The sequence below is a fragment of the Camelus ferus genome, chromosome 19 (genome assembly GCF_009834535.1).
Source record: "Camelus ferus isolate YT-003-E chromosome 19, BCGSAC_Cfer_1.0, whole genome shotgun sequence".
NCBI lineage: Eukaryota > Metazoa > Chordata > Mammalia > Artiodactyla > Camelidae > Camelus > Camelus ferus.
The window spans coordinates 24,603,226-24,613,375 of NC_045714.1; the positions used below are offsets into that span (position 1 = coordinate 24,603,226).

A 10,150-nucleotide genomic window follows, 5' to 3' on the forward strand; every position below is an offset into this window, starting at 1 on the left:
CAAAACAAAACACACCAAAACTATAAAATATTGTTAAAAATTAGAAGCCAACATAAACAAATGGTAGGTTATACTGTGCTCATGGATTGGTAATCCACAGATTCAATGCAATATCCATCAAAATACCAATGATGTTTTTTCACAGAACTAGGAAAAAACCTAATATTTTTATGAAATATTTGTATGAAAACACAAAAGATCTTAATTAGCCAAAACAATCTTGAGAAAGAAGCAAAGCTGGAGATATCACACTCTTTGATTTCAAACTATATTACAAAGCTACAGTAACAAGAACAGTACGGTACTGACATAAAAAAACAGACCCATAGTTGAAATAGGCTTGAAAGTCCAGGAATAAACCCAACCTAAAATAATCAATTAATCAATGACAAAGGAGGTAAGAATGTGCAATGGCAAAAAGACAGCCTTTTCAACAAATGGTGTTGGAGAAACCGAACAGTTACATGCTAAAGAATCAAACTGGACTACTTTCTCACACTATATATAAAAATAAACTCAAAATGGATTTATTTTACTTTATTTTTGAAGTATATTCAGTTTACAGTGTTGTGTCAGTTTCTGATATACAGCACCATGTTTCAAAGTTAATTTAAATGTAAGTACTGAAACCATAAAACTAGAAGGAAACATAGACAATACACTCTTTGACATCAGTCTTATAAATACTTTTTTGGATCTGTCTTCTCCAGCAAGGGAAACAAAGGCAAATATAATGAAAAGGGACCAAATCAATCTAAAAAGCTTTTGCACAGAGAATGAAACTATAATCAAAACAGAAAGTTGCCTACTGAATGGAAGAAGATATTTGCAAACTTCACGTCTGATACGGGACTAACATCCAAAACATACAAGTAACTCATACAACTCAACATGGAAAAAAAACCAACAAATTCATTTAAAAAATGAGCAGAGGACTGGCGCGGGCCGCTGGCGGGGCCGTGCGGGAGGAGGCACCCAAGCGGAGGGCCCGGATCCTGTTTAAGTTTTCTCCCGGCGACCGTTACTTGGAAGGGAAGTGTGTGTCTGTGTGTGTGGAGAGAACGTGCAGGTCCCCACTCCCCGACTCACCAGGGGGCGGTCGCAGTTCAGCTGAAAGGAGAAAGGAGATCAAGCTCCTGGCGGCTCGGTCCGTCCGGAAGCGGCTCCGCGCAGGACAGGAGCCTCGCGCTCGGGCAGGGGGCGTCCCCGACGCCGCGCCCCTGCCGCCTGGCCCCGCGCCTGCTCCCCGTCCAGGTGCGGAGGCTGCAGGCGGGCCGCGGGGGGGGGGGGGGCGAGCGTGCGGCCCGGCCCCCTAGGATGCTGGCGGCGCGGAGGCCGCGGGCTACCGGGGTGACCTGAGCAGGGGACCTGAGTCATCCCAAGAGTGTGCGGGACGCGTCCTTCAAGCCTCAGAACCCGCAGCTTCGAGTCTTGGAACAAGTGTTGGGCTCTGAGTTCTTGAGCGCTCCAAAGTAAAACCAATAAATGGTGCGGCGGTTTGGTTGTTTTGATTGTATTTTAATTGCACTTTCCTAGAAGTTCTAGAACCAGAGCCAAAGACACTTTAATTCGGGGGAGGGGGCAGGAGAAGGAGAAACTTCTGTTTCTATCTTCTTAAAGAAATGTTTAATTTCCCCCTAGGGGGAAAAAGTGTGTTAACACTCACATATTTATCACAACGTATGATCTTTATTTAAACATTCTAGCGTTTTAATGTCCAAAACACGACGGCATTTTTTGGTCCCCGTCCAAAGTATCCATATCCCTGCCAGTTGCTTCCTTGAAACAACTCTTACTCCCCAGAAAAATCATTTTTATTCTGTTTCCAGTGTGAGCACAGTAGTTACAGTGAGAGCCTTAAAAAAAAAAAAAAAAGCTTCTTTTAAGAAGTACAGGCTTCTCTACAGATAAGGTATTTTTGCCGGTTCCTTTCCCCTCACTCATCATTTTAAAATATCTGAAATATTGTAAATCAACTATACTTCAATTAAAAAACACCCTGAAATATTTGGGAGATAGCACCAATTCAAAATCTTTACCACGTCAAAAGCCAAAAGTACTTCTTACTAAATCAGTATTGAAGTATTTTCTCTCCATTGTCTATATTATTAAGAGAAGTAAATTAGGATTTTTAAAAACGGAGAGACTATAGTTTTAATTTCTTCAAGGGTAAGTAATAAGAAATCACTGAACCTTAAAACTTTACAATAGTCCTCTTTAAGAAACTGTTTCCACACTAAATGTTAAAATAATTGGAAGAAATGAGTTTAGCGCAATGGAGCCATTATTAAGTAAAATTCACTTCTCTTTGAAACCACTGTGAAATGCAGGCCCAACAATTGCTTTTGAAATGGTAGAATTATGTATTTTAAACAAAAATATTTTTAGGAATGTATTTAATGAAATGTATATGTACATATTTTAATAGAAATATAATGCTTTATAAACTTATGGATATGACAAGTGTGAGTAACTCGAGTCCAGGAACCAGTGGGTGGCAGAGAAGGTATAACAATACATCCTTGCACCAACCTTGAAGAGCTTTAACCTGGATCTAATCACGAGGAAGCATCAGACGAACACAACTAGAGGAAAATTCTACAAAATAACTGGACTGTATTCTTAAAACATTATCAGTGTCATAAAAATAAGACAAAACCGCAGATTAAAGGAAACTAAAGACATGACAACTAAATGCAATATGTGACCCTGGACTGAATCCTTTACTGGAGGAGCAAAATGTTATAAAGGACATTATTGGGATGAATGATGCTGCTGGTATATGAACTGTAGTTTAAGTATGTTATTCACGTTAAATTTCCAGAATGTGTTATGTATGAGAATATCCTTGTTCATAAGAAAACACACTGAAATATTAAAGGATAAAGGAACATTAAAAAGAAGAATATATACTAAACATTGGTGCAGCCATTATGGAAAACAGTATGGAGATTCCTCAAAAAACAAAACATAGGCTTACTATATGATCCAGCAATCCCACTCCTGAGCATATAGCTGGAGGAAACTCTAATTCAAAAGGATACATGCACCCCAATGTTCATAGTGGCACTATATACAGTAACCAAGACATAGAAACAACCTAAATGTCCATCAACAGATGACTGGATAAAGAAGTTGTGGTATATTTATACAATAGAATGCTACTCAGCCATAAAAAATAATAAAATACTGCCATTTGCAGTAACATGGGTGGATCTGAAGATTGTCATTCTAAGTGAAGTAAACCAGAAAAATAAAGAAAACTACTATATGATATCATTCATATGTGGAATCTAAAAAAAAAAGAAGCAGCAGAAGGAAAAAGAGGACACTAATGAACTCATCTACAAAACAGAAACAGACTTGCAGACTTAGTAAACAATCTTACGGTTACCTGGGGAAAGAGGATGGGAAGGGATAAATCAGAGTTTGAGATTTGCAAATGTTAACCACTATATAAAAACAGATAAATAAACAAATTTCTTCTGTATGGCACAGGGACCTATGTTCATATCTTGTAATAACCTTTAAAGAAAAAGAATATGAAAACAAATATATGTATGTCTATGCATGATGGGGACATTGTGCTGTACACCAGAAACTGACATGTTATAACTGATAATAATACTTCAATTAAAAAAATTAAACAAAAAAATATACTAAAGTACATTTAAACAGAAACACGCATAAGACAATGTATTAATCAGTTGACAAAAATGTTCAACTCTCATGAATTTGTCTCATGAGAACTTAACTGTAAATGATGAGGATCAACTATATACAACAGTTTTTATATGAATTTAAAAACAACTCAAAAATAATTTATAGAATAGGTGGATACAGATCAATCTAGGAATAATGTGAAAGTGTTGGTTAGATATATAATGAATTAATGATACAGTTGCCTCTAATAAATGAAGAAAGCAAACGGGCCTGGGATTGGGAAGAGAGAAGTTAAATTCTCATTGTAGTTAATTTTAAATGTAAAGTTGCTCTCATCTTACTTAAAAAAGATTGTAACCCACTAAAAAAATAAATAATGGTCAGTTATCTCTGTTCCCATCTCTTGAGTTCAGATTCGCATTAGTTTTTTGGTTTTTGTCTTTTGGCCTGGGAAAGAACTCTTACAATCTGTCTTAGAAATCATTTATTTCATAATATTGACCGTGTTTAGTCTGATAGGAGCACATTTCATCCTCACTGCATCTTAACCAAGCTCCTACAGCTTCTCTGTAATACAAGAACCCCCACTGCATGTGGTTCCCGGGACATGCCTTGCACCTTCCACTCCGCGGACTCAGGTCCCCGGCCTGCAGTGCCCTGCCTGACCGAACACAGCCCGGTCTGCAGATCCGGGCCCAGTCATCCCCTCCCCCACACTCTACTTTTCTTTTTATTTTTAATAGCAAGTACTAATGCTCACTAAACTTTTGCCTTATATTCTTTTGTATCATTCACATCCTTATATGAGTCTTATTTTTCCAGTGAAAGTTGAAAAAGTCCTTAAAGCCAGAGTCCAAAAGTCCTCTTCAATGAAACCTCTAACTTAATAGAAATTGCGTTTCTAGAAACATCTACAGACGTTAAATATATGAAAACTGAACAACATGTTTACATGTTACAAAGTAATTCCATTCTCAGAAAGCTAAAGTTTTCTATAAATTTCCAAAATCATTTCCAACAATTTGGACATAATATTTGATAATATATTTGCTTATATTTATGTTTTATTTTTCTTTCATAAATTAATCTACAAGCATAAGCATCATAAAAACACAAATGAAGCCAAAAATTTGCTGCTTTTGTTCCTTGCTTTACAAGGGGGTCCTTTTCTTTCTATCCTTTTTTCCATCTTATCCTTTCTAAGGATTCTTGGATTTATCATTTTATTCCTTCTCTGAACTTCTTCCCACATCCCTCACCAAGAGGTTAAGAAGAACTCATCTTATTAGTGAGTTGTGGATGCTGTCCTAAAAATCGCAATATTGACCTGCCTTTCCCTCACCTTCTGCTCTGTACGCAGCAGTCACCGGCCACAGGCTTGCCCGGTGACCGGCTGGCAACCATGTGTGAGAGCTGCCTTGCAGATTCAACTTTGCCCACAGGTGGGTTTTGAGATGCAGATAAGGAAGGATATTAGATATCTTTTTCTTGTCTCACAGAAACAGTCTCTAATCCAATCTTAACAAGATGGAGATGCTTTGACCTTTAGAGGTTATTGGGAATCTAGCTACATCATTAATGATGCTCACACTATACTTTTATATTCTTCTTTAATATTGGTCTATTATCAATTATTAAAATTTCAAAAAGATAATGAGTATATACCTGCCTCAACCCCCGACACTTACCCTTTACTATGTCAGGAAGTGGTTAAAGGCCTGCCTGTGGGCTAAGCCCTGAACTCTAGTCGCTGCTCTGGCTTGTGTTAATGTTATGCTTCCATCTCCTCAGCCATCCATGGGAATAACCTATTTTAAAGATTGTGAGGATTAAGTAAAACAATTTTTTGAACGGTATCTTGCCTTCAATAAATGTTAGCCACTATGATTATTATCCCTATTTATTCCCTATTTTAATGGTTGCAGGCCATGCCCTAAGCCCTAGGGATAGAGATCTAAACTAGACCAAATTCATTCCATACTAACCTAGTGGGAGGTAGACTGTACAGAGGTAAACACATCCATTAGTTAATTTCTTAAGTTTATTGCAAAAATATTTAATGGGCATCCAAGTATATACCAGGTTCTAAGTACTGCGGATGCTTCAGTAAGCAAAACAGACAGAAAGTACTATCCAATTTCAAAAAAATAAAAAATAAGAAAAATGAACCAAACACACACACACAATATCATTCTCTGATATATAAAGAAAAATTAAGTTGGAGAATAGAGAGTGAAAAGTAGGGAATGAGAAGAGAACAGTTAGATTCATTATGTGCTCTAAATGTGGAAAGGACAGAAGGAAGTTCATGAAGACAGAGTGTCTGGATCAAGAGTGAGAACACTCTGATATTGGGGTGAAGGGGTGGGCAGAAGCCAAACCAGGGAAGGCCTTGGAATATTTAATAAGAGGTTTGTATTTTAAATTTAATAAAGAAATGTTAGGCATTTATAAGCAAGGACTTAACATGACCTGATGAAGCTTTTCAAAAAAAGATCTCATTGTCTGAGAATAGATCAAAAGGAGACAAGAGTGGAAGCAGAAGCAGCCAGGAGGCTGTTACAAGTCCAGGTGTGAGGTGGCAGTGGACTAGGGAGGTAAGAGTAAAGACTGCCAACATGCTAGAGATATATAGGAGAAGAAAGATTACTTTCCTAAGGACATAGCCTTGATACAGAATCCTAGGAGGGTACCTGTTCCATTTTCTCTGTTGAAGTTGCTATGGGCTCCACATTTCATTCTAGGCCACAGGAGACATTTCCAATGTCACTGGCATAAATGTGCATAGTGGGAAAGCCACTTAGACTATAGCTACAAACACCTAAGAAGGTGACTCTTCTTTGGAACACTTAAAACTGACAGATGGAACCTGGGCTATATATGTCTTACCGAGGGATACATGAACATAGGAAAAATTATGGGAATTTATGTGTGTATATATATATAAATTATATGTGTGTATATATATATATATATATATATATATATATATATATATATATATATATGGCAAGTTCATATGACTCCTTAAAAAATTAATCTCTTGTTGAGGCACCAAAATTCCTTTTCCATCTTCCCCACCCACCTCTGTGTGAGAGCCCTTTTCCATATTGTAAAACAAAGGCACACCTCTCACTAACACTAAAGTTTACTATGCTTCCTTATTTCAAGGACACTAAAAAAAAAGAGTCTGTTTCAAATATTGTATCTGGGAAATATGTTTTAGTCTAGGAACCAGAAACCTATAGAAGGTTTCTCTGTACATATTTTGGCTAAAATCCAAGGGTAGCATCATAAGTGTGATCTTTTTCATGGGTTGGTGTTATCTAAATTCACATATGGAGAGGAGTGGTAGTAATAATGATGGCTTTTACTTAACAACCTCAAGTCTTCACCCTCAGACCAAGGTCAAAAAAATAAAATCTTTTCCAAGGGAGTGTACTGTGAAATTAAAACAAAGAAAGCATTGGCAAGAAATACAGTAGGTGACTTCATCTGGATGACCAGCCTGCTGTTAAACCGTCTCCTGACTCCCTGCTTTTCCTTCTTCCCTTCCCTTGCCTTCTCTTCTCCTTTTCTTCTTGTCTTCTCTGCTTTCCCTTCTCCTCTTCTATCATCTCTCCTTTCTTCTCCTTCTCCTCCCCCTCCTTTTTTCTTCTTCTCCCGTCTCACAGTTAGAATTCTGAAGTGACATGCTATTACTTAATAACATATTCATTTGAGAGTGATTAATAGTGTGCACTAGTTTTTATTATTAGGTTACATGAAAGTATTTAGGACTTCATAGGCACCAATTAGCAGCAAGGTGACTCAATTAAATAGAATGATGCCAGCCTGTAGGCAGGACATGTGAGAATCAATTAAATATCTGCTTTATATGGATTTTTTTCATATATTGACTAAACTAAGAATGTATTTCTGAAGTTTTAAAGAAAATATATCTGATGCGCTTGGTAATATAAAAAGTTTCTAAAAATATTTTGTTGTAAAGAATGTTTTGAAATGAATAAATTTTGCAATTTTCTTAACTTTTTCTGACTATTTTGGGTTGAAATAAAGTGCATCTAGGTGAAAAAAACAAAGGTATATAACCAGTAGTCATTTTAACCATTTTTAATTCTTTGTATTTCTCTCCAAAATTCAGAAATTGAGCTATTGTAGTAATTGACATTTCAAAAAAATATATATCCTTTAGCAAACAATGATATTTCTAATTATTTGTTAACGGCATTGAAAGAGGCATAATTGCTCCTTTCTCCCTCTCAGAACCTTCCTGCCACTGCATTCAGACCTCACTGCTCCAGCCTCTGGGGCCCATCCCATCCTTCCAGCCTGTGACCAGCAGCAGAGAAAAACAAATTACATATCATTTTCTTGCCCTGTACACACCTTGAAGTGAGCAAAAAGATTAGAATAACTTTTAACCATGAGGGAAATTGTGCACATCCAGGGAGGTCAGTATGGCAACCAGATCAGTGCCAAGTTCTGGGAGGTGATCAGTGATGGACATGGCAGTGACCTCACCAGCACCTATCACGGGGTTAGCGACCTGCAGCTGGACCACATCTCTGTGTACTACAATGAAGCCACAGATGTTAAATATGCTCCTCATGCTATCTTGGTGGATCTAGAACCCAGGACCATAGACTCTGTTCACTCAGGTCCTTTTGATCAGATCTTCAGACCAGACAACTTTGTTTTTGGTCAGTCTGGTGCAGGCAACAACTGGGCCAAGGGCCACTACACAGAGAGGGCCTAGCTGGTTGATTTGGTCTTGGAAGTGGTTCAAAAGGAGGCCAAGAGCTGTGACTATCTACAGGGCTTCTAACAGACCCACTTGTTGGGCAGGGGTATGGGCTCTGGGATGGGCACCTTGCTCATCAGCAAGATCCATGAAGAGCATTCTGACCGCATCATGAACACCTTCAGTGTGGTGCCCTCACCCAAGTTGTCTGACACTGTGATGGAGCCCTACAACGCCACCCTCTCCATCCATCAGTTGGTGGAGAACACCAACGAGACCTACTGCATTGACAATGAGGCCCTTTAGACATCTGCTTCTGCACCCTCAAGCTGACCATGCCAACCTACAGGAACCTGAACCACCTCGTCTCAGCCACCAAGAGTGGTGTCACCACCTGCCTTCACTTTCCTGGTCAGCTCAATGCTGACCTCCACAAGCTGGCAGTCAACATGGTGCCCTTCCCACATCTCCACTTATTCATGTCCAGTTTTGCCCCTCTCATCAGCTGTGGCAGCCAGCATCATCAGGCCCTCACTGTGCCCGAGCTCACACAGCAGGTCTTCAATGCCAAGAACATGATGGCTGCCTGTGGCCCCTGCCATGGCCGGTACCTCACCATGGCTGCTGTCTTCCATGAGTGATGTCAATGAAGGAGGTGGATCAGCAGATGCTCAAAGTGCAGAACAAGAATAGCAGCTACTTCATGGAATGGATCCCCAACAACGTCAAGACAGCCATTTGTGACATTCCACCCTGTGGCCTCAAGTTGGTGGTCACCTTCATTGGCAACAGCATGGCCGTCCAGGAGCTGGTCAAGTTCATCTTGGATTAGTACACTTCCATGTTCCACGGAAGGCGTTCCTCCACTGCTACACAGGTGAGGACATGGACGAGATGGAGTTCACCAAAGCTGAGAGTAACGTGAATGACCTCGTCTCCGAGTACCAGCAGTACTACCAGGATGCCAGCGCAGAAGAGGAGGAGGATTTCAGTGAGGAGGCTGAAGAGGAGGCCTAAGGCTGAGCCCCATCACTGCATGTTTCTCAGTCCCCTCAGCCTTCTTCCTCAATCACCCCTTTCCCTCAGAATTTGCATTTTCTACCTCTATCTTGTTTTTCCTCATTTTGGGAGTGTTGGTTCTACAACAGTGCCTGCACATAATAGGTGTTCAATAAATATTTGTTGTTTGTTGGAAAAAAAAAAAAGAAAGAGGCATAATTGAATTGCCTGCTGGTGTATAATTAGGAATAAATTTTAATAGCATTTGGTCTTTTTGGTTTTTAGGGCTTATATTTCAGAAAGGTTTTAAAAAACTCATTGACACTACAACCAAAAAATTCATTCAGTTCCATCTTGTTATTATGAGTAACGTTTCTCTGCACAAAAAAATAAAAAAGGAAAACCCCACTAAGTCATAAGATTAATGTTGAGCTTTGTCTCAATTTTACAAGTGCTTTTCTTCTACAGATACCTAAACTTATTAGAAAGAAATGTCCTCTTTCTATTGCTAAGAGATTATTTTAAAATTAAATTATACATTGTATGTTTGGTAATTTCTCAAAGTCCCCAATATATTTGCGCCATTTGGTCAGTTGTCTGTTAGTTATAATTGTTACAATGAGACCGATGGGCTGCCTACTGCACTAAGTAGACAAGTAATTATAATTGTTATGATGACTACATAGAAGGAATTGTTTGTGGCTCAGAGTCTTATTATCACAGGATTTTTTTCCTTTAATTTAT

General features: G+C 38.7%; 1 pseudogene; it reads left to right on the forward strand.

Annotated features, from left to right (window-relative positions):
* The first annotated feature begins 7,961 nt into the window (after nt 1-7,961).
* Nucleotides 7,962-9,456, forward strand: LOC102508553 (annotated as a pseudogene).
* The last annotated feature ends 694 nt before the right edge of the window (nt 9,457-10,150 follow it).